Source organism: Electrophorus electricus, chromosome 6, assembly GCF_041902795.1.
Source record: "Electrophorus electricus isolate QZ-2024a chromosome 6, ASM4190279v1, whole genome shotgun sequence".
Taxonomy (NCBI): domain Eukaryota; kingdom Metazoa; phylum Chordata; class Actinopteri; order Gymnotiformes; family Gymnotidae; genus Electrophorus; species Electrophorus electricus.
Genome location: NC_137502.1, coordinates 26,682,056 through 26,707,055, shown reverse-complemented (window position 1 = coordinate 26,707,055; position 25,000 = coordinate 26,682,056). Strand labels below are relative to the sequence as shown.

Sequence of the window (25,000 nt, the reverse complement as noted above, 5' to 3'; positions counted from 1 at the left end):
GAGCTCTATGACAGACAGGTGATGTCGCCTAATGCACACGCCAGCTTCATGACTGGTTGCCAAGGGCAACAGCACAATATTCTTTACTCACTTGTCTTTGTGTAAAGCAAACCAGCTCGATGTTTGCTTTACCTTGACAGGACAATAAGATACTGTAATCACTCGTAGCAATGTTAATAGAAACTCCCTTGGTGGGGGGGGGGGGGTTGTTGAACTAACAAAGGAAAAAGCACAGAGGTTTATCGTCAACACTATGCAGGGTTATTATATTTTATTTAAAGTCTTAAAGACCTGTCAAAATCTAAATAGTACATAAACATTCATTTCAGTTTCTGAAAATATTTATAGCACATCAGTGATGCTGAACAGAATCTAAGTGCACATGAGTTTGAGTGTGTGTGCGTGTGTGTGTGTGTTTTCACAGGCTGTGCGGACTTTTTATTTATTTATTTTCCAAAACATCAGCCTACAGCGGTCTACACAGTTTTACTTGATCGAAATGACATTTTTCATTAAATATGTATGGCGAGCCCCACTGAGGACGTTTGCACTGGCCAAACATGTCAAAGCACATCGCGGTTTAACAGGATGCCACATGCCAAGCAGGACAGGAGTGACCTGGTCCCGCACCCACCTGGCATACTGGTAACGTAGTGAATAGAACTTATCAATCAGTTATCATTCAGAATAATCAATCAGTTATAAATCAGAAGGTTGTCGGTCCACGGTCTCTGACCCCAGCTCACAAAGAAGACACTTTTTATTGTCTTGTTTTGAGCAATGGCAATAAATTGAATCTTAATCTTAATCTTAATCTTAATCTTAATCTGGTCCTGCACCTCCCACAGTGAAGCAGCCAGCTATGGTGATGTCTATAATACAAGACCGGTGCATTCTGCAAGCATGCTTATTTAGAAGGGCACTTTTAATGTGGCTTTACTAAATTACAAGAGAACAGCTGGTTTAATATAAATTTTTGCACAAGGAGCTTTATTCAGGTTAGTCTTTCTCTGTGTGTCTGTCTGTGTCTCTGTTTCTCTGTCTGTGTGTCTCTCTGTGTCTCTCTCTGTATCTCTGTCTGTGTCTCTCTCTGTGTGTCTTTGCTTCTCTGTGTGTCTGTCTGTGTCTCTCTCTGTCTCTCTCTGTGTCTTTGCTTCTCTGTGTGTCTGTCTGTGTCTCTCTCTGTGTCTCTCTCTCTGTGTCTTTGCTTCTCTGTGTGTCTGTCTGTGTCTCTCTCTGTGTCTCTCTCTGTGTGTCTTTGTCTCGCTCTTAGGCCCTCTTCCTATTTCTCATGCTCATGATGACCTCTGCCCAGCCCAAACGCCTTCACATCTCTCAGGTGCTGAACAGGTATTAAAATCCCTCTCTGTTGTATGTATTCCAAGCCCTTGAATTTGCTGCCTGTAGCCTTGAATCAGAGGACACACTCGGACTCAAAACCTGAGTGAAACAAGAAATGAAGGGCTAGGCAACTGGTACAAAATAACAAGCCTCCTCATTAAATCCAACTAATTCCAAAAAATAAATGATCTTGAATATATTTCAAACAAGTATAAATAGTCTTCTAATCAACAGTAGTCCTCCAATCATTAAAACAAAGTTAATTAAAGCACAAACAACTGAAACAATACATTTTTTTTTATCATAAATACTTTCTACATACTTTTATTACTGCTTACAGACTCTACTACACAGTACAAAGACCAAACCTAAAACGTTTCACTAAAAGTATTCCTACTGACACACTAATTAGGCTGAATCAGGACAGACCGGGAAACAATCCTCCAACCAGAGCCTTGAATTCACTCAGCCAGAAAGTGACTGCCTCTCCTGTCCTAATTCCAGAATATTCCGCCCATTCCACTTGTAGACAGAATGAGGTGCCGTCTCCACAGAAGGTCACTGCAGTGCATCCGGGCCCTCTGTGTTCTAATGCATCCGGGCCCTCTGTGTTCTAATGCAACCAGGCCTGTATTTCTTTAACCAGTTTCATGCTCTTTAAGTATGACGCCTGCTGTTTGCTCCTCTCCTACTGTGCCTGAGTTATTCATCATTTAAGAAATGTTTAAAAGAATAAAAATGTTTTTTTAAAAATGCAGTCGTAGCTGTTCTGCATACTAGGGCTGAAATGGCATCTGTCCTCACTGCTTCCGACAGAGATGGTCGCCATGGAGCTCACCTGCCCCAGGTGGGAAGAGGGCAATCATGTTTTTTTTAGACGTCTCACTGTTGGTGTATGAGTGCAGTCATTTGTCTTATCTCACCCCCACTGGGCCTAACAGAGAACCGAGAGTGCCAGTAATTAAGGTACCGCTTAATGTAAAAGCAATTAAATAAACATCACATCACTCCCGGGTTTGTTTAGGCTTAGACGTGAAGGAGAACAGGAGAACAAACTGCTTCTAATGTCAACAGTGCCTTCACGAAACAAGATGACGTAACAGCAACAGTAATCATGTCATCTTCATCATCATCATCATTATCATCATCATCTTCTTTACTTCCATTAAGATTTTTTCTTCATTTTCTTTTTTATTCTCATCTTTTATTTTTTAATAAAAAACAACACGAATGCAACAGTTTAAGTTTTAATGCTGTTTGGTTGGATGCTAACATTGCATGCCAGGCTAGGAATAAGTTGAAAGATCAACACTGGACTCTGATTTTAACCATCACAGTTATGATCTGCGCTGGACTCTGATTTTAACCGTCACAGTTATGATCTGCGCTAGACTCTGATTTTAACCGTCACAGTTATGATCTGCGCTGGACTCTGATTTTAACCGTCACAGTTATGATCTGCGCTAGACTCTGATTTTAACCGTCACAGTTATGATCTGCGCTAGACTCTGATTTTAACCGTCACAGTTATGATCTGCGCTGGACTCTGATTTTAACCGTCACAGTTATGATCTGCGCTGGACTCTGATTTTAACCGTCACAGTTATGATCTGCGCTGGACTCTGATTTTAACCGTCACAGTTATGATCTGCGCTGGACTCTGATTTTAACCGTCACAGTTATGATCTGCGCTGGACTCTGATTTTAACCGTCACAGTTATGATCTGCGCTGGACTCTGATTTTAACCGTCACAGTTATGATCTGCGCTGGACTCTGATTTTAACCGTCACAGTTATGATCTGCGCTGGACTCTGATTTTAGTACTAGGTATAACAGGAGTGGCTCTTGTTACGAACTAGCATAATGCTTCAGTAACCCCAACACTATGTAGCTCACAGTTGTGCCACAATTAAAGCTCCTGTCAGGACAACGCCCAAGTCAGGCCTGTCCCAGAACTGCACATTCCACAGACACAGTGCTGCACAACTGTTGATCCAGTCATACTGTTGCCTTCCGTACTGTTGCCATGCCAGTCACACACTGGCCGGTGTTACCGACTCCTAAATAGGCCCTTTGGGAATGGGAAATGGGGGGGGGTGTCTATCTCAGCAGTACAGGAGATGGTGCAGGATACTGGCATGTCACAATTCAGAGCTCATGTCAGCATTTAGTCAGCAGTTATTTCATATGGGAAGTGGCTGAATGAATCCCTGATTCAGGGGGATCCCTGACTGGTGAGGTGAAAGACGTGGTGATGTTTCAGAAGCAGAGATACTGACTAACTGCAAGCTGGAGTCCGAACAAGAACCCAGCAGGCGAATGAAGCACGTGGATGACATGATGTTATCAATCCAATGTGACATGAAAGCAATGCTGTTGTTTCTTTCACAGCAGACATGTTCAGATCCCTGTGCTCAACGTCCAGGTCCTACAGGGTTACACCTCCCTTCATCTACAGGGTAACACCTCCCTTCATCTACAGGGTTATACCTCCCTTCATCTACAGGGTTACACCTCCCTTCATCTACAGGGTAACACCTCCCTTCATCTACAGGGTTATACCTCCCTTCATCTACAGGGTTACACCTCCCTTCATCTACAGGGTTACACCTCCCTTTATCTACAGGTTATACCTCCCTTCATCTACAGGGTTACACCTCCCTTCATCTACAGGGTAACACCTCCCTTCATCTACAGGGTTACACCTGCCTTCATCTACAGGTTATACCTCCCTTCATCTACAGGGTTACACCTCCCTTCATCTACAGGGTTACACCTCCCTTCATCTACAGGTTATACCTCCCTTCATCTACAGGGTTACACCTCCCTTCATCTACAGGGTAACACCTCCCTTCATCTACAGGGTTACACCTCCCTTTATCTACAGGGTTACCATGCCCCTTTATCTACAGGGTAACACCTCCCTTTATCTACAGGGTTACACCTCCCTTCATCTACAGGGTAACACCTCCCTTCATCTACAGGGTTACACCTCCCTTCATCTACAGGGTAACACCTCCCTTCATCTACAGGGTAACGCCTCCCCTCATCTACAGGTTATACCTCCCTTCATCTAGAGGGTTACACCTCCCTTCATCTACAGGGTAACACCTCCCTTTATCTACAGGGTAACATCTCCCTTTATCTACAGTGTTACACCTCCCTTCATCTACAGGTTATACTTCCCTTCATCTACAGGATTACCACGCCCCTTTATCTAGGAGTCAGGTGTGATGACAGATTAACAACCAGTTACATGAATCATTTACTCAACTACAAGGGCTTATCAGATCCAGTCCCGGGTTTGAGTTTAGGTCCTGATTTGAATACCGCTGTTCTACAGGAAATTTTCACAGTCCCTATTTAAACCTTTTGAAGCGTCTGCGTTCTCACGGCTCCACACCAGTCGCCTGCAGGGCCTGGAACCTTTGTGCAAGATAGGAATCAATGCAGCGTTCAGGTGCAACTGAACCCCCCTGCGGCACAGACCAAAGAATCCAGGGCCTTTGAACACGCCGCCTCATTACGAGAGGCTGGACATAATGCAGTCAGACCTTATACAGCCTTACAGCTCTCTGTGTGGGAACATAAGCAAACCTTGAGCACACGGCGCACAGCATCGAGTAAACCTACTCGACTGTTTCACTGACGCTCAGGTGCGCTCTGCTAGAATGCCTTTGTAGCAACAGGCAATTAAGGGTCAGACCTGGCATGCGTAGCCGGAGCTGCTCCCAGTCACGCCTCCCGCTAATTTGTGGCGTGCGGCGCTATAATAAATGACAGTAATTAACTTTGGCGTGACACTGCGCCCCGATTGATCAACATCCTGACCTGACATCTCCTGCTAGAGTTACAGTCAGAAGGGACCCGAGAGGAGAGGCTGAGGGACGCATGGAAACTGATCCATTTGGGGCTTTTTTTTATCCCTCTCCCTCTGTTTTCCGGGCACGGAGCCATCCTTTCACCCAGGGCTGCATCGGCATGGCAGCACCCGCCTCTCACTGCTGACCTTGGCCCTCCACATCCCCTCTAAAGCACTAACTGCGCTCCGATCAGACAAAACCTCCCCTCCGCATAAGTCTGCACTTTTTCTCACTGGTTATAGAGGCTCGGCCTTTTCTCCACACACACGCACACACGCGCGCGCGCGTGCACACACACACACACACACTCGCACGCGTACACCCATGGGAACAGGCACACACCCCTGCCAAAACACAAGATAAACGAGGGTTGTCGCCATCCCTGCGCTGGGTGATGTCACGCGGGAGGAGAAGGGTGTTCTCCGCTGCAGAACTCCTGACAGCGCAGAAAGTTCCTCCGGCTTCAATGTAAACAGCACGGCGCTCAGGCTCCTACTTCTGTGTCATTTCATTAACCTTAATGGAAATAAATAAACCTTTGGATCACCTAAAACAGCTTGGGGATGCAAACCTCTGTTTGTTTTTTGCTGTGTTAGCACTCGGGATATTTTGGGAACAGATTCTATATTTGACTTGTTCGGTCGCTAGAGAGCATAATCTGGTTAACAGGTTTTTTCAATCATTTTCACACTTGTTTCAGTACCATGTCCACTTCTCCAGCACTCTTCTTATAGTATGCTTTTCAGACACGTTTCTCCGGCAAGACTGCTTCTTCACTCGGTGTACAGTGAACCTCAAAAAGGAAACAACTTGTAACATTGCAAAGTACAAAATACGACGTGTTCCCCTTCGTTCTGTTCTCGCACGCACAAATATTTCAAGCCCACTAAACAAACTTTTGATCTGTTGGCTTACCTCTCACAGTAGATGACATGATGGTGTTAAATTTACAGTAAACTGTAAATGAATTAATGTTTTACTGTACTAGAAACCCAGAATACCAATATTTACTGTAAAATGTAAAACAGTATATGATAAAGGAACAAATCACAAAAGTCACAGTGTTCTTCAGGCGGTTTAACGTATTTTGACATTTGTTCGCACGGTGGAATGTACTGTAGCTCAGAAAAGATATACAAATACAGTACTATAATACCAAATCAATATTTTCATTATATACAGTGATTCTGCCTGTCAGTACCAGACATCTACTGTTGTTCTGGGCCATCCATCCTGTCCACTGCATTTGGACACAGATTTTCATCAACATCACGCTGAATATTTGGAAAAGGCACAAACCCCTGGGTAGGTCGTTAGCTGGAATAACAGCACGGAGTTTCAGCAGTACATGTGCTTCAGTACATGTGTGGAAAACAGGCGAAAAATCTCTAGTGACAGCTACAGTGACACACGTTTCAACGCAACGTATGACCATGTTTGTGTCGAAGGTAACAAGACTGCAAGCAAAAAAAACTAAACAAACAGCATAAACTTTCTGCTCAAATCAGAATAATCTGCCTGACATATTTCAAGTATATGTTTTCATTTCTGTGTGATAAGGCCACATATTTCTGTGCACAGGGGTGATCAGTGCTGATGGTGAACACTGAAGGGTTCATGAATTGGGGAAGGAGTGGTTATTGAAGGCCATGCGTATCAAAGCAATGCACAAGCGCTGACAGTGTAGTTCACATCATCTACTAATATGGTGAATGTGTTTAATATGGTGAAGTGTTTTGAAAATGTGGACATGGTATTGAGACGAGTGTGAAAACAATTGCAAGAGAAAAACTATAATATGCATAACCAAAGAAAGGCATCAAAGAATCAAGGTCATTTTTGCGATGTTTTAAATAGTATATTTTGTACAGTGGGTACAGTGTTAGTTTTGCATGTTTATGCAGAGATGCCAAATGTCATGCCTTTATCATTTTTCACTCTTCTGCGTATAGAAGCTGAATCACCATTTGCAGTTACTAGTCTCTTATTTTCACAGCCTTGGTCTCTAGTAAGGGCAGTGGGGGCTCAGTTGTGAAGCTCCTGGACTAGTAATCAGAAGGTTGCCAGGGTGCCACTGTTGGTCCTCTGAGCAAGACCCTTAACCTTCAACTACTCAAGTTGTGCTCAGTCACAATTCTAAGTTTTTGGATAAAAGCATCAGCTAAATGCCACAAATGTAATATAATTGCTGGCCTTCTGGCTGAGCATCTGAAGACCTGTCAGGGCGTGGATGGAAGACTCTAAAGTCCAGTGATCTCTCTACACTGGAATCTAGTACTTTCTAATACCTGTGCATGGCGTCATATTATCCAATTGCATTAATACTCTGAAATCTTAACAAAGCAGTGCAGCTGTGCTGGAAAAGACCACCAGAATGCAAGAACCATGTGAAGCTTGGTGAACCACATGAAGCTTGTGTGTGTGTGTGTGTGTGTGTGCGTGTGCACATGTGTGTGTGTGTCGGTGTGTGTGTGTATCTGTGTGCACGTGTGTGCGTGTGTCTGTGTGTGTGTGTGTGTGTGTGTGTGTGTGTGTGTCTGTGTGTGTCTGTGTGTCTGTCCCCTCTCAGTTTGGGTTTTGGCTTGTCGAGGTCGGCCTCTGCTGTGGCCGGAGGACCAACGAACCCAGTTCGGCTCCGGTCCACGGTTTACCGATCTCTGTAGCCTTGTTTAGTTTTCAAGCATTTCATGAGCTAAATCAGGCATGTGAGGGGACAGGAAACAGGAGTCCCGACAGTGCAGGCATGCATGAGACGTTGGGGTCATTAAAGGAAGCTCCTGGTTTCATCATCGCCTTTCACATGGAGTGCTTTCCGTCAGCGGTGGCAAGGCCTGGCCAGCCGAGCCCAGGTCCAGGCCAGAGAGCCTGTCTCATGCATTATTCCACACCTCTTCCTCTGTAAACTTCACTCTTTGGGGACTGTCTGACATCCCAGATGAATAATTAAGGTCTGACCTTTTATTGTCATTAAAGGTGACGCTGGTGTGTGCAGCTTTGTGTGTGTGCATGTGTGTGCTTGTGTGTGTGTGTGTGTGCGTCCGTGTGTATCCATGTGTATCCGTGTGTCTGTGTGTGTTTGTGTGTGTGAGGATAGCATTTCATTTTTAAAAAACTGCTGACTTGCACATATGTGTTCTTCCTGAATAGAGGACGATGGCTCAGGGATACGACGGCTCCACCTGACACACCAGGACCAGGCAGCAGTTTAGTCTGCAGAAACACATGCGGTGCAGTGATGGAAGTCCTGTAAGGTGTAGTGTATTTCTCAGTGTACTACATCTCAGCTAATAGGCTGGAGTCCCCTGCACTGTGGGTCCCTGGCACTGCTCTGACACACACATCCCAGCTCCTGTTCCGCCCAGACCATGCTGGGGGCAGGCTGGGAATGGCCTGTTCCTCAGGGGCGACTGCACCGCTGCTCTGAGAACTGTCTGCTGCTCGGGGAACTGTCTGCTGCTCGGGGAACTGTCTGCCAGCTGCCATTTTCCCAAGATGTGCTCAACCCACTAAAGGTGAGGGTAACCTGACAGGTGTTCAGGATTCTGCTAGTTTGGTGGTGAGCTGCTAGGGTCAGAGGATGTGCAGAGGTGTGAGTTTGTCTGGAGGTGCAAGGGTGTGTGAGGGTGTGTATGTGTGCAGGCCAAGAAGAGGAAATAGATCATGATGAGAATACAAACGCTACTCTTATTCTCTCTCTCTCTCTCTCCCATTCTGTTTCTCTCTCTCTAAGCCTGTCAAAGGAAGAGAGAATACTTTCTCTGATGTCAGTGTCTATGTCTCTCTCTCGCCCTCCCTCTGTGTGTGTGTGTGTGTGTGTGTGTGTGTGTGTGTGTGTGTGTGTGTGTGTGTGCGTGTGTGTGTGTGTGTGTGTGCCTGTGCTGTCATATGGATCTCTCTAACACTGAGACCTCTGAGACACCTCCACAGCCAGCGTTCCCACCGTCCTCCAACACACATGTCAAGAAACAGTCCTCAAACTCAAATTATACTTCAGGCATCTCACCAAGACTATTGTATTTCCAAACACACCCCAGTGCCCATTTCAAAAATGATGCGCACAACTCCCAACACAACTCAAGATGTATCTAAAATATAATTTTAAAAACTCACAACAACACACCCAAACCCCCTCTCAAGAATCTTCCCAGCCAACCGACCAACCAACCATGCAAACACACACACGCAGAGCTCACAACACACTCCACACACCTCACTGATTCCTTACCTAGAACATTTTAACTCCGTTAAGACGTCTTTCTGTGTGTATCATGGTGTATCCATCAGCCTGTTCTAACCTAAGTACTCATCTTAGCTCAAGAGTGAAGTCTCCCAGAGAAAGGTCAAAGTTCCATCTTTAGTGATAACCTTGCACACATGAAGCAAAGCTAAAGCCTTCCCTACTTTCAAGAAAGATACCGGAACTCTAGAGTTCAGATTACACACACATAATGTAATCTCAGATTACACACACATAATGCATGTATTTGAACAGGAATAATCGAGTCTGTATGCTTCCGAAAATGACATAATTCTTAACTGTGTCTGAATGAATTAAGCAAAAAATAACTTCTGTTCTCATACTTCTTTCTCTGACCACTCTGGCTGACTAAAATATTAATTTGACTTGTGCCAGGGGCTGTCAATTTGTGTGAACTTTTAATACAGATTTAAATATATTACCCTTGCTTTCAAAAATGCAACTGATTACTTAAATATAGAGTGATTATTTAAACATAGACTTGGTCCTTACAATCAGTGAAGGTCAGAGAAGGTCTTTAGTTGATTCTGATATGTTTCACAAGCATAGCTTTACCATGGATTTACTGCAGGTGCACACACACGCATGCATGCACACACACACGTGCATTCACATGGACACCTGACTAGTTTTGTCCCCAGGTCTGTGGGAGCGAGGTGTCCGGCAAAGCCATCTGGAGAGCTGCAGCATGTTTCTGCCTGCTGGTACTACGCCAGTACCAAGAGTCTCAACACACACACACACACACACACACACACACAAACACAGGCATGCATGTGCACACACACACACACACACATACACTCAAACAAACAAATACACACACACACATGCATGCATGTGCACGCACACACACACACACACACACACACACGCGATACACACGTTCCTATAGTGCATATCCACTACACATACCCAAATATGCACACACACAGAGCAGATTCACACAAACACACACATTTCCTCAGAGTCCACACAACCTCTCAGACTATCACAGCCAGCATGCGTCAGAGCCTGGTGGTGTACCGGCACCATGTGAACTAGTGCTAACACACTCGCTCTGGTGCTACTGAGCAACAGGGCATCGGTGCCAGTGCCAACCATTCTAAGAGCTACCAACCCCCTACAGACACATAGTCCATCAATTCCTTTAACCTCCCAACCATGATGCATTACAGCTTAAACACAGAGAGCCATTAGAGTTCCAATGTTTTCATATTGCAACAATTACTGTATATTGCTAATAGGCCAATAATCTTCTGCAGTCTGTTGTAAGCAATGCAAACTGTAGTTTCCCAATGAATGCTGGAGAATATTTTAACGGAATTCTGTACTTGTAGTTAATAGTTAATGCACTATGCAGTTAATGCATAGTTAATATTAACCTTAAATCGTGATCACCTTGCCTATCAGTGTTCGTGAAGGAGGAGTGATAGGTGTGTTACCCCACTGTTTAACCAATTAGCGTACAATAATCCACATGCCGCATTATGCTAATGACATAATAGATCAAATAAATTACTAAATAAATAATAGACTCCAAATATCGCAGTGTTGCAAGTAATATTGTTCTGCACAGACATTGGAATAAACTGACCTTAATTTAGTCAAGAAAAAGTTGACTTAAATTTCAAAGGCACTGTTGACAACTTCAGAAGAAACAAATTCCTTCTTTAAACATTCAGTCATCCAAATCTCTTCATACACACACACACACACACACACACACATAAACACATCTCCAAGCCGGAACAGCTACCTACGATCTATGTGCGACTAACATCTTCATTAACTTCGTAGCTTCTCCTGGAGTGAGGCCACTAGTTGGTGGTTTCCTCAGTCAGGGTTCGGAGACTGTTACCCTCGCGCTCCCTGCAATCTCAAACCCGCACCCAGAACAGGCAGGGCGCCGCCTCATTTAGCGCTCACTCAGCTGTGACTCACCTCACGTGAATTCCCCGTTGGCCAGGAGCACGTGTGGGCGCAGGGATATCACCTCGCCGAAGGACAACTCTGATTTACAGTATGCACATCGTCTAATCTGATCTGGGATCTGTATTGCATGTATTCCTGAAGCATTTAGTAGCTATTTAAAGACTCTTTCTTATATCCTGTTTTCCACTGCTGGTTTTCTTTCGATGTCTTTTTTGTCCAAAATGAGCAGTTTAAAATACCGTGTTCATAGCGGTTTAAGCACCGTAGAGAGTCAACAAGACACTGCAGGACGTCTCTCTTAAGAACTCATACCGTGTGTGGGTGTCACACACCCACACACACACACACACACACACACGTCTCTGTGAAGAGTTCATACCCTGCTCAGGTCTGACCGGGGCTTGTTCAGTGGCCCCCGTAGGACCTGCCTCTCACAGCACTCTCACACAGACGTGCATAATACACGTATGGAGGGGCTCGGACCGAAGCCATCAACAAGAATTATAGTCCATTTGAGACAGAGAGGGCCAGACAGACACCTGATTGGGCATTGATTAAGTATAACAGAATCATCTGTCATCCCATGTACTCCAGTCCCAGACGCGCATACATTCTCAGCTATTAATAGTGCTTAACCCTTTCAGCTCCACTGTCAGACCAACTGGAATATATCGCTCAGTGAATTATGTAACAATGTCAGCTTTTCCTTTTGAACAATATCCAACACTCAAAGTCAAGATGGAGAACGCTGGAGTCCAGTGTAAATAAAAACTTCTGAAGACTCTTCTGATGTGTTAGAAGTATGTAGTGCGTTATCTAGTTTAAAAGCATTTAAAAAGTGTTTATGCCTAATGAAGTAAAGGTTTTATCTACCTCAGTTAAGGTCAATACCCTGGAAGCTAAATACGTCCAAAAACATATACAACAAATAAAGTAGTTTATAAAATAACATACCAAACGTACGCCAGACATGTCAGGAACCCCCTTAAATGTTTGTTTGTTGGCATGTTTGTGTTATCTTTGATAACAGCTTTTTACCCTATAAAGTCTAAACTCTCACATTAGAAAGATATCACTAGAAATAGCCTAGATTTAATCCAAGCCCATCTTTTCATCGTTAGATAACGAAGACAGAGCTAAGCGTGACTGCGATCATCTTGAATAGCGTAGCGTCCTTGGTACTGTCCAGTCGCCCACATGTCGTACTGACAGGACTCACTCAAAGGCGCTGTGGGTTTGTCCTCGGAGGCGCTGGACAGAACAGCGACCAGCGCTGGGCTCCGCGCAGCTCCTCAGCAGGTGCTCGAAAGAAACGTGGAAGAACAAGACCGGCGCTACCGGGGTTTGTGGAAATGTGGTCTTTTTGCGGACCGCCTGCTTAAATGGAATAAAGTGGAAAGATGAACGTCACAAAATATGAAAATAATAAGCCTAATTGCTAAATTGATTTGCCTACGCTAGGGTTGTGCTCTGGTATTACTGATACCTCAATTAGAGGCGCACCCAGTGCGCTGGCACGGCTCGAGGGAGAAATGATTAGATCTAAAGTTTAAAATCAATCAAGAGCATCGGGCAAAGTTAAGCAAGTGGAAAACGGTGGATCCCCACAGAGGAGATTTAGAATCGCATCCTTTTGTCAAAAAGGAGCGATCCGTTGCTTGGCGAAGCCGTTAGCTGGACTAAGCGTAAGGAGAGAGTTTGGTCTAACGTAAGGTTAACGGGAAGGATAACCTGGGCTTTCGCCTCTGGACGAGCCGTCTCGCTCTGGCTCTTCGGATCGTAGGGAAGGGAGAGGTCTCGGGCTGACATTCAGGTTCAAAACATCAACAAGTAGCCCACTGACCTGCTCGTGTAGGGCAATAAGCATAGATCTGGAGTCCTCACGTCAACGGACGGGTAGAGATCCCGGAGACCCGCGGTGGATGTGATCGCCGTGAGAGAAGAAATGTGCTTTTGGCACCACAGAAAGGACGATCCTCGGTTTAAATATCCGTAGCTCACTTTTCGTAACCTCTCTGGATCCCTCGCGTTTCCGTCATGCCGTGATACCGAAACAAATCACGCTGCGAACGGCGAGTGTTAAATTGCTAAAGTACAACTACAGTGGGCTAATAAGTGTTGCACTCCTTCGCCGTGTCTGGGCTCGTGCTCTACACTCGGGTGAGTCTCTACGGAGAAAGATGCTGCTCGAGCCTCTAGGCAACCGGTGCAGAAACCGCGTGGTGTCGGAGACGCCGCGCAAGCCCGTCCAAACCGCGCCGTTTTCACGGACAGCTGTGCGAGATAAAACACACGCGACCGCCCACACTCGCGTGCGGCCGAAACGGTGCATGTCAGAGCGCGCGGAACAGCTCGCACATCCTGGGCGCAACTCGATGCCCAGAGAATGGCAGCGAATCCGCGCAGCATCTTAGTTTATACCCGAGGAACTGGATACGGGAGGGGGGGTCCGCCCGCTCGCATCAACTATGAATCTCCGAGCCGGCCAATGAAGCTTCTCACACAGTATGTATGTTTTTTGTTTGTTTGTTTGTTTATTTATTTATTTATTTAATCTATATTTGATAAGGGATTGTATCTAATGTGCAGGCATCCATTAATAAAAATAAATAAATAAAATAAAAACATACAAAATATATTTCAGTGAGAGTTTGTCAAGAAAGTTTTTTTTTTCCCTCTTACGGAAGCATCCGTAAACCATGACTTGTGTCTGTTATAGTAAAATGATGATTTCATCTGCTACTGTCTAATAACTCAGATCCGTTGTTATAAACGTTGAATGACTCAAATGATGACTACACCTGCTGTAGTCTAACGGATATAACTCAAACCCATCGTTAAATGAAGAAAAACCTTACTGTAATTGAAGCTAATATGGACAACTCTGTAGATCATCGGAATATGGAGAATTAACATCGGAACACATAATATGACAATCTTGCTCAGGCTAGTTGAATGGACCTGTTTTCATATGAAGAGATACTAACCTGACAGACTTTTCATCTCAGATGGTTCTCTCTCTCTCTCTCTCTCTCTCTCTCGCTCTCTCTCATATTCAAACAGATTTACATAAATTTTAATTAGCAACTGTTGCCAAAGCAATTCTTGTTAATAGTGTTAAAATTGTTTAAGAAAAAAGAAAAAAAACAACAAATTACATGTAATAAGATTAATTTATGCATATGTTGTAGATTAATACAGGCCTACAAACATATAATTGCCACGGAACGCTCTCCTCCCACGAGTCACGAGTGCAGTGGGAGGGTCTTGTTTGTGTATCTTGTTTGTAACCACGCCTGCACATACCTGCACCTGCTTTAGTCTCGTTATGTCTATGTATTTAAACCCAGGCTGGTGTGGGTACTATTGTCAGTCATTGTCGATGTTTGCCTTTGTTCGTAGTCGTGTTGTTTAAGTGCTTGTTCACAGCGCTGATGTTAAACGTGTTTATGTTCGTTTTCACTATGCCCGTTTTCGTGTGTATCAGTTATGTTATATGTGAGTGCCGTTGTCTTCCGTCTTTTCCAATAAATGTTTGTCTACGTAGGCGGAGTCATACATATTTGAATATATGTTATAGTAAACACACGCACACAATTAAATATATATGACATGTATATGGTAATAGTTAAATATTGATTGTTTAAAAGGTATATATATATATATATATATATATATATATATATATATATATATATATATATATATGCACGCGCGCGCGCCTGAGCTTCGTTCTAGTTTAGCACGTGACGTGACTTCAGGCCGGCGCCACGCAGCTCTCCACCGTGATTGTGCTGCAGGACTAGTAACGCGCTCTGGCCGCCCGCAGAGTGCAACCCCGGAGAACCTGTCACGTGGGACACGTGAACATTAACCACTACACTGTTGCTTTAGAATGTTTAATATTGTCCTGCACCCTTAAACTATTCTCATAGTTGAATAGTATGCTATATACATATAAATATACATATACTTTTATGTCCTATATACATATACATACATATACTATACATATACATACATATACTATATACATATACATTTATATCCTATATACATATACATACATATACATACATATACTATATACATATACATATACATATACATATACATATACATTTATGTCCAAAATCGTGCATGCTAGTTGTGCTAATATACATTTACATATACATGCTAGATGTGCTGACGCTAGTTGTACTGATATACATTTACATATGCATGCTAGATGTGCTGATATACATTTACATATACATGCTAGTTGTGCTGATATACATTTACATATACATGCTAGATGTGCTGATAGACATTTACATATACATGCTAGTTGTGCTGATATACATTTACACATACATGCTAGATGTGCTGATATACATTTACATGTACATGCTAGTCGTGCCGCTATACATTTACATATGCATAATACTTTTTCTAATATACATTTACATATACAAGCTAGATGTGCTGATATACATTTACATATACATGCTCGTTGTGCTGATATACATTTACATATGCATAATACTTATGCTGATATACATTTACATGTACATGCTAGATGTACTGATATACATTTACATATACATAATACTTTTGCTGATATACAATTAAATATACATGCTAGATGTGCTGATATACATTTACATATACATACTAGTTGTGCTGATATACATTTACATATACATACTAGTTGTGCTGATATATATTTACATATACATGCTAGTCGTGCTGATGTACATTTTCCAAATACTCTGCCTTTACTTTGTCAAACTGAATCACATTGTTAGGCATTTCCAGTGTCCACCCGCTGTCTAGTTCACCTGGCAGGCAGGACCAGCCCAACATACCTGAAGCAAAGAACCTGCCTAATGTCATATACATGACCTAAAAAAGACCCGACAGCTTTACTCTAAGCTGTCTGGGAGAGCGTTCTGAGGCTGGGTCTCATCCAATAGGAGCACGGCCAGTCGTGCTCGTGGCGGTGCTGGGAACCAAACGCAGGTCCTCGTGACTGGATGCAGGGCTCTGAGCCCAGCAGCGCCTCCAAGAATATATTCCATATTAGGTACGAGAACTGCCTACTCATATGTAGGTTCCGACACACACACATTAGGGGTACTGAGTGAGACAGAACAATTCAGGTATTCTTTATTTTATCCTATTTATTTATTTTTTATTCGTTACCAACACAGCACCACCATAAAACTCCAGCTAAACCCATCACCAGTGTATTTGCGTCATTGTGAATGGACACATTGGATGAACTCAAAAAAGGCGTCTCATTCTCACAAAGAATACAAAGACATGATACCCCGCTGTCACAATGTTATCTTCAAGATAGAATAGTTAAAAAATGAACAAAACCATAAGCAAATCTACGTATGGTGCATACAGGGTTACAGCTGCAGGTGCTAGTATTTTAGCCAGCTATGTTTGGTAGGCCATCTTAAGGGTTTGTAGGAGTTCGTAGAAGTTCTAGGGACAAATCAAATGATTAGGCTTATCACTGAAGAACTTGGCATTGCAACAAGGTAAGAAAGTCAAGAAATGCAAAGGATTGTAAATTAACCCACCCGGGGCTCCTAGTAACCTAATCTATTTGCAGTAATGTGAAAAGGACAGTATGCACACAATCACCGTGTTTAGAGGGGGCTGGGGCAACGCTATACACTTCGTGGGCAGTACACAGAATTTTTTCTACAGAAGGAAGTCATATATTCTACAAAATGTTTAATCAGACCAAATCAGAAGGCTTGTGCTGTGTACTTTGTTTGAGTGCCACCCAGACTCCAGAAGAGAAAGACCCAGAGCTACAGGAGAAATTGGGGTTTTTCTAGCTGGTTCACTAGCAGACCACTCAAACAAACCATAGCGTCAGTTTGGCCCATAGGCGGCGCTCTACCTTGCTAGAGCCGTCACGGTCCATTCCTGGCTCTACTTTGTCCGTGGCTGTTCCATCAGAGTGGAAAGTTTAGATCTTTGTTCCGAGCCAGAGATCAGAGAACACAGAAGGGAAAGGTCACTGCCTACACCCCACGTGATTGTGGTTTAATGTGACGCAGAATGTATTTGTGGTACAGATAAAGTATCTAATCCTCTTTAACAACTGCTAATAAAGATGTACAGAGAAATCCAGATTCATTAGATTAACGAATTACTGGAAGCGGGAATCCTAATAAATCCAATATTTTCTCCGGTGTGGTGTACTCGAGTTGGCCCTGTAGAGATGGTGTCTGCTTAAACAGCAGACTTTGATGGCTTGTTGGCATTGCATCTGTTGATCTGCGTTAGCGCGTTCTCCACTGATACCGCAGTCTTCTCGTCTTACAGGCAGCTGAGCTAAGAGTGGAAGTCTGCACATGCTGGACCAGAATCCCAGCGCAACGAACTTGACTGGTTATATTCAGTGTCGCCGCAATGAATTTCATTTATGTTTATCTACTTATTCATGTGGTAGCCAATGTCGTGTTTGCTTGCGGGCAAACTGGGTCAAGATAGGGAATATGGAGCAGAATGAAAACAAACAGATATGCTTTTGCATTGTGGGCTGTGTCAACAGACGTTGGACAACTTTCTTTTTATTTGAATTGCAAACACAAATTCTTTAAATTCGGGCCTCTCCGCACTGCAGGGGTTCACTAGTCTGGTGGCCCGTATGTGGGATTGATACAATCATCTGGATTAACGGAGGTGATGGTGCGACTTGTGTTTAGGCGTGTGAGAAATGACTCTCCTACCAAGGTCAATATTCTTTACTGCCCGCACCACAGAAAGCCAGGTTGTGAGCTTGTTGAAATAAGACAGTTGTGAGCAACTAAAGCTCCCGGTTTCACTTCTCTCAATCAATGCTTCTTTAGCACGCTGCCCCCTGTTGTCCATGGATAGAAAATTTGCTTTGGTGGATTTTTCCAACACAAAGAACGGGATTCTGGGCATGTATTTACGGAGTGGCTCATCGTATGTTTATTTATGGTTTAATCCAGTAGATTATTTAAAACCCATCTCCTAAAGATTATGCTTGTATCTGCATCCCCGAGGTTTCTCCTTTGATTGACCCTAGCTCATAACATCCTGTCTCCAATGATGTGCATGGTGGATATACTCGTGTGGTGGAGAGGATGAGGGTGTGAAACACCAGAGACTGTTGAAGGGACATACACTCCCGCTGGACTCATTCATCAATACTGTCCTTGTCACTCATCGATGTTAGCCCTGATCTGAACTGCTGGGGTTGTCTTGGCCCAGACACATGCAGCAATATCACTGACAGCAACCTCTGCACTTTCCCTAGGCTCCCGAGTCTTTGACCTGTGCTTAGACATGGTTTTAGAATCTGTGCTAAATTGAAATGGTCATATCAACAAAGCAAGAGCGCTGCACATTTTCAGTGACTGTTAGGACCTAAAGGCGTTTTTTCTATAGTGCAGTCAAGGGTTAGCCACTCCTAGGTTCTGACATTCAAGCGAATGGATGCAAAATGAATTTGCATACACTTCACACACGTAAATTAATCAAGGGTGTTACTTCTAAGGGTGCTACTTTCATGTAGCTGTAATTAAACTGTAAATAAATTGACCCACGTGACCCAAGTGCCAAAAACGTGTTTCTGATGCTCTGTGAACTGATCTCCATTACGCGATTAAATGTATGCATTTCACACTTATTGGCAGGTAGGATTTCAATCATTTAAAGGAAATATTTCAGCACAGGGTGACAGGGATCTGCTGCTGTCTATAAAATAACATAAAACAAAACAAATGGAAAGAGTAGAATACAACTCCCTAAATCAGACACTACCACTTTATTTATATATGAATCAAGGTCACTTCTGCCATTGGCATAGAACAAAGAAGCAGATGGATTGAAAATGGGGTCAAGTGAGAGGTAATGCATGCAAGTAAACTCTATATATAATCAATTCACACAGCCCCATACATGCACACACGAGTCTGTACAGTGAGGTTATGTGAAGGATAATATCCCTTGTCCCCTTGTCTTCACTCATCAGGTCTGTAAAGACAGAGAGAGAATCAACACATCTGCTGAAATACAGACACAGCCGTCCAGCCACCTGGGAAATACTGACTGATATGTCAAACTACGCAGGCCGAGGAAGGTGAGGAATGACAATGTGAACCTACCTGGCAGTTTTAAAACCACGAGGCCCGCAGTTGTGTGTTATTGTATAAATTATAAGGCTTTCTTAAACAGGGAAACAAACAGTATTATTGGATGGATGTCCAAACGATTCAGATAAGAGAAAAAAATTAGAAATGCAAATTAAAGTAATTTTGAGTTTGCTAACAGGCGCTGCTGTGTCAAGCCCGTTCCTCCAGGCTCTATCTGGCCTTTTCCTTTATGGCTCACATCAGTAGAAAGCTCTGAGTTTAAAAGCTAAGGCTCGGGCAAATCATGCAGCCACAGATGCCTTTTATAAGCACACTCCCAGTGGGAGAGTGAGCTCTCCAGTTCAGAATACACTCCCAGTGTGAGAGTGAGCTCTCCAGTTCAGAATACACTCCCAGTGTGAGAGTGAGCTCTCCAGTTCCGATCCATTTTGGGTGGGACATGCAAACAAGTGGAAAAAACATTGATTAAAACTCAGGCAGATGTTAGGCTGCTGACATCTGAGAACATATTCTAGTCAGACAGGGCACATACATCCATCCGCTCTCTTTACACTCTTTGGTACACTGTTTGATACACTCTTTGATGCACTTTTTTGTACACTCTTTGATACACTCTATAGTAAACTTTTTATACACTCTTTGATACACACTTTCATACACTTTCTGGTACACTCTTTGATACACTCCTTTATACACTTTGATATACTCTTTTGTACACTATTTGATGCATTCTTTGATACATCATTACACTCTTTGATACACCCCTTTTACACTCTTTGATTCACTCTTTTGTGCAATATTTCATACACTCTTTGGTACACTTTTGTACAATCTTTGGTACACTTGTACACTCTTTCATACACTTTTTGGTACACTCTTTGATACACTCTGATACACTCTTTTGTAAACCTTTTGATACACTCTTTTGTACACTCCTGATACACTCTTTGGTAAAGTTTTTGATACACTCTTTGATACACTATTTGATGCACTCTTTTGTAAATGTTTTGATACACTCTTTTGTACACTCTTTGATGCACTCTTTTATACAATATCTGTCATGGCCTCTTCTCTCAGCTCCACTTAATTGCACTTTGAGGAGTTTTGATTGGCTCAGCGGTTTCTGGAGTCTCTGCACTGCTATAAATTGGTGCAGCTGCTCTTGAAAAACCCGTCGACTGAGCATGATACATGGGCTGAAGACGCACGCACGCGCACGCACAGACGCACACACACACGCACGCACGCACACACAATTCTGATACATGGGCTGAAGGGATGCGTTAATGCAGTTCAGCACAGGAATGCAAATCGAACACTTTCTGGGCTCATTGCTTTTTTGTGCACATACAGATGCACACACACACACACTTTCTCTCATTCACTCTCTTTTGTGCTCTCTTATGCACAGGTGTAAACCTCCCACAGGTTTGACTGCAATTCACAGACTATCGTTTTCTTTCATCGATCACACTAGATTTTCCAGGTACACCCCTCAGTCTGCAGGCCGTGGGTGGGGCGGGGTTGCGACCCTGCAGGTTGGTTGCAGCTACCAACGAGCAGAAAGAAGCTGGAGGCTTTGGCTTTGTGGCAGCTTCACCAGGGATGTTGTCTTACAACCATTCACTTCAATAAAGAAATACATAAACCAGCTTCAAAACAGCTTGACCTTCAGTCAACCTTGTTAGCCTACAATAGAACGAGGATTCATTTTGTGGACGTCATCATTAAGGCACATTTTTGTGTCCACAGTGAATTTTTGTTGGTTTACCTCACAGCTAAATGTGACACGAGATGTAATCATGTTTGGTTTAATGGCTGTATGCTCTGCTCTTTCCTTGGTGTAGCCTTCAGAAAACACTCTTTACTGAAGAACTCTCTGATGCTGTCTAGACCAGCTTCAGTCAACCGTAATGGAGTTTGTATCTGCATGAACAGTGCGGCTCATTGTTTGACAAATTAGACGCACTGCTCTCTTCTAGGGCTTGTGTAAGGACCACCAGAGGACTCGAAACACTTCAGAACTTCCCAATTTAATATTCGGCATGCGTGTGTTCATTTCCAGAAGAGGGATCTCCTTCCACATAGAGTCAAACGCAGCTCATGTTGCATCTGGAGCCGCCGGTCCAGACATTGAGCCCAGAGGAAGGGCGCACTCGGAGCCACCGGTCCAGACACAGAGCCGAGAGGAAGGTTGCTCTCTGAGCCGCCGGTCCAGACACGGAGCCGAGAGGAAGGGGGCGCAGTGGGCAGTGGGCCATGGGAGCTCAGTGGTTAAGGTCCTTGACTAGTAATTGGAAGGTTGCTGGTTCAAGCCCCACCATTGCCACGCTGCTATTGTTGGGCTCCTGAGCAAGACCCTTAACCCTCAATTGCTCAAGTTGTACTCAGTCATAATTGTAAGTCACTTTGGATAAAAGTGTCAGCTAACTACCATTAATGTAAATGTAATGCCAGTCCAGCTGGGGCGACCACAGTCCAGCCCTGATCAGCCAGAGTGGGAAGCAGGTATGGCAGAGTTCGGAACGAACATCTGCTGTGGACAAGCAGTGGAACGTCTCCCATCTCATACTGACCCTGCCTCAGTTCATCTATATGCTCCTGAAGGCATCTGTTTGCAGACCAGCAAACTGCTCCGTGCCTCTTCACACAGGAAAAAGCAGAGCTGCTTTTTGGCTGCTGCTTCGTGAGATGAGATGAGATGGACCTCCAGAAAACCAGGACGTGTCAGAATGTTGGGCTAAATTTGCTTTTTCTTCACAGTGTGGTTTACAATTATAGCTTGTAGGGAGTTAAAAAATGATTTCTTGCATATCATTATAATAAATTCTGTGCAGCAAAGTGGAGCAGGCAGAACTGTTATTGCTCATAAGGAATCAGGTAAAACTGTGTTAAATGACCAAGTAAATGCCAGATGACACTAACCTGCTTCTAAGAAATGTGGGTGATCAGCTACTGGAAGCATCTCTTGTGCAAGGTTGGGCTGAATGTACACACACACACACACACACACACACACGCACACACACAGGGCAGAGGATCTTTGCCATACCTGCTTTTGGTGGTTCACTTTGCAGTGTTCTTTGTCCGTGTTAAGCGTCCTTATTACTTACGTGCTGCCTAGATGTGTATTCTTTGTTATCCTTGTGTGTGTGTGTGTGTGTGTGTGTGTGTGTGTGTGTGTGTGTGTGTGTGTGTGCGTTTGCATGAGCATATGTGGGTGTGTGCAAGTGAATGAGTGCTGTGTGAGTAGGTCTGTGTGATTATATGAGCGTGCACGTGTGAGTGAGCGTGCACACGTGCAAGCGCGCGCATGTGTGCTTTTGGCACAGCCGAGATTGCTTTATTTTCTTCAGGACTAGTCGTGTTGGCGTCAGGGCCGTGGTGTGGTCTGCCTGTCTCCTAGAGGAAGGCTCAAATGAGTTGTGACTTTACTTGTCCCCTGGTCATATATTTAACTCCAATATCTGTCACTGCCCTGCCAAGTCAGAGCTGAGCAATTTTCGAGATATTTGCAGACAGCTCGAAAATGAACATTAAATATTGATCTGGGGTTATATCATCGGCACTGGGACCCAGACACCCCACGGCCAGGTGAAGAGTTATTCTCAGTCTGTGTTATTTTTACCCTCACCCTTTTAGTGTTTGAGATGTTGAAACGTTAAGCTCCTTTCCTCTGAAGCCAAGCTAACTGCACTATTCGGACAGCAGGTCTATAGTGGATCGACAGTCCAAATATCGCCTGTGGTGGCATTGTGTCAAACATGCGTTAAATGTCTGATTATAAACCCTAGGCTATAGTTTGGTGGCAACGTTACATAAAAATACAAGTGGGGTTTGAAAAGTAACCTGAGAAATATTGTCTACTTTACAGATGTCACACTTGCCTTTAGTAATTCTGATGATTTAGTTGGACTCAAGGCTGCTGCTGTTTTGATTAACACTCTTTTAACTGCTTTCATACTGTTAATTCTGTACTAGTTGACTTCAGGGTGGAAACGCAGGTCACTCTCAAGGCTTCCGTTAGATGTCTGATGACGGTCACTCTCGAGACTCCCGTTAGATGTCTGATAACGGTCACTCTTGAGGCACCCATTAGATGTCTGATGACGGTCACGTTTGAGGTTCCCTTTAAATGTCTGATGATTGTCAGTCTTGAGGCACCCTATAGATGTCTGATGACGGTCACTCTCGAGGCTCCCTTTAGATGTCTGATGATGGTCACTTTTGGGGCTCTCATTAGATGTCTTATGACAGTCACTCTCAAGACTCCTATTAGATGTCTGATGACAGTCACTCTTGAGGCTCCTGTTAGATGTCTGATGATAGTCATTCTTGAGGCTCCTTTTAGATGTCTGATAACGGTCACTCTTGAGGCTCCCTTTAGATGTCTGATGACAGTCACTCTCTAGGCTCCCATTAGATGTCTGATAACAGTCACTCTTGAAGCTCCCTTTAGATGTCTGATGACAGTCACTATCAAGGCTCCTGTTAGATGTCTGATGATGGTCACTCTTGAGGTTCCCTTTAAATGTGTGATGACGGTCACTCTTGAGTCTCCCATTAGATGTCTGATAACAGTCACTTTCGAGGCTCCAATTAGATGTCTGATGATGGTTATTCTCGAGACTACCTTTAGATGTCTGATGATTTTTACTCACTAGGCTCCCATTAGATGTCTGATGACAGTCACTCTCAAGGCTCCCATTAGATGTCTGATGACAGTCAGTCTTGAGGCTCCTTTTAGATGTCTGATGACGGTCACTTTCGAGGCTCCCTTTAGAGATCCAATGATGGTCACTCTTGAGGCACCTGTTAGATGTCTAATGACGGTCACTCTTGGGGCTCCTGTTAGATGTCTGACGACGGTCACTCTTGAGGTCCCCTTTAGATGTCTGAGGAGAGTCACTCTCAAGGCTCCCGTTAGATGTCTGATGATGGTCACTTTTGAGTTTCCCTTTAAATGTCTGTTGACGGTCAGTCTTGAGGCACCCTCTAGATGTCTGATGACGGTCAGTCTTGAGGCTCCTTTTAGATGTCTGATGATGGTCAGTCTTGATGCTCTCATTAGGGTGTCTGATGACGGTCACTCTCGAGGCTTCCATTAGATGTCTAAGATGACGGTCAGTCTTTCTTAAAGGTAGAGGCTTTTCTGCAGTTCTCACTATAAATTCTTATGGAAATGAGCCATAAACCCTGCACTCTTCTACTATCATCATATCAGAACCATTTGCTAAAATGACAGAGTTCATCTATGATGTTGTATATTCATATTCATCTGCGTTGAAACCAAGGGTGGCAGGGACATCATTTCCGTGTTTTCCTGTTTTCTCGATACAGGATCAACTGCACCTCAGTCACAGAGAAGACACAGACTGCTTCATCTATGTGCGTCAGGTTTGGAAGGAGGGTCATATTTCCACTAGGGTTCGTATATTAACACTTACAGACAAGGTTCTGGAGGACTGTATCT

At 43.8% G+C, this 25,000-nt stretch overlaps 1 protein-coding gene across 4 annotated transcripts in view; it reads right to left on the bottom strand.

Annotated features, from left to right (window-relative positions):
* Positions 1 to 13,786, bottom strand: part of chst8 (carbohydrate (N-acetylgalactosamine 4-0) sulfotransferase 8) — a 139,371-nt gene extending 125,585 nt beyond the window's left edge. Inside the window, exons 1-2 of one of the 4 annotated variants that reach the window (XM_035524932.2) lie at positions 13,242 to 13,786; positions 11,223 to 12,775 (exon numbers count right to left, since the gene is read on the bottom strand). The gene's annotated coding sequence lies outside the window, so the exon portion shown is untranslated. The remainder of the gene's footprint in view (positions 1 to 11,222; positions 12,776 to 13,241) is intronic. The other 3 variants (XM_081716185.1, XM_035524930.2, XM_035524929.2) reach the window with 3 other exon arrangements.
* Positions 13,787 to 25,000: the final 11,214 nt, after the last annotated feature.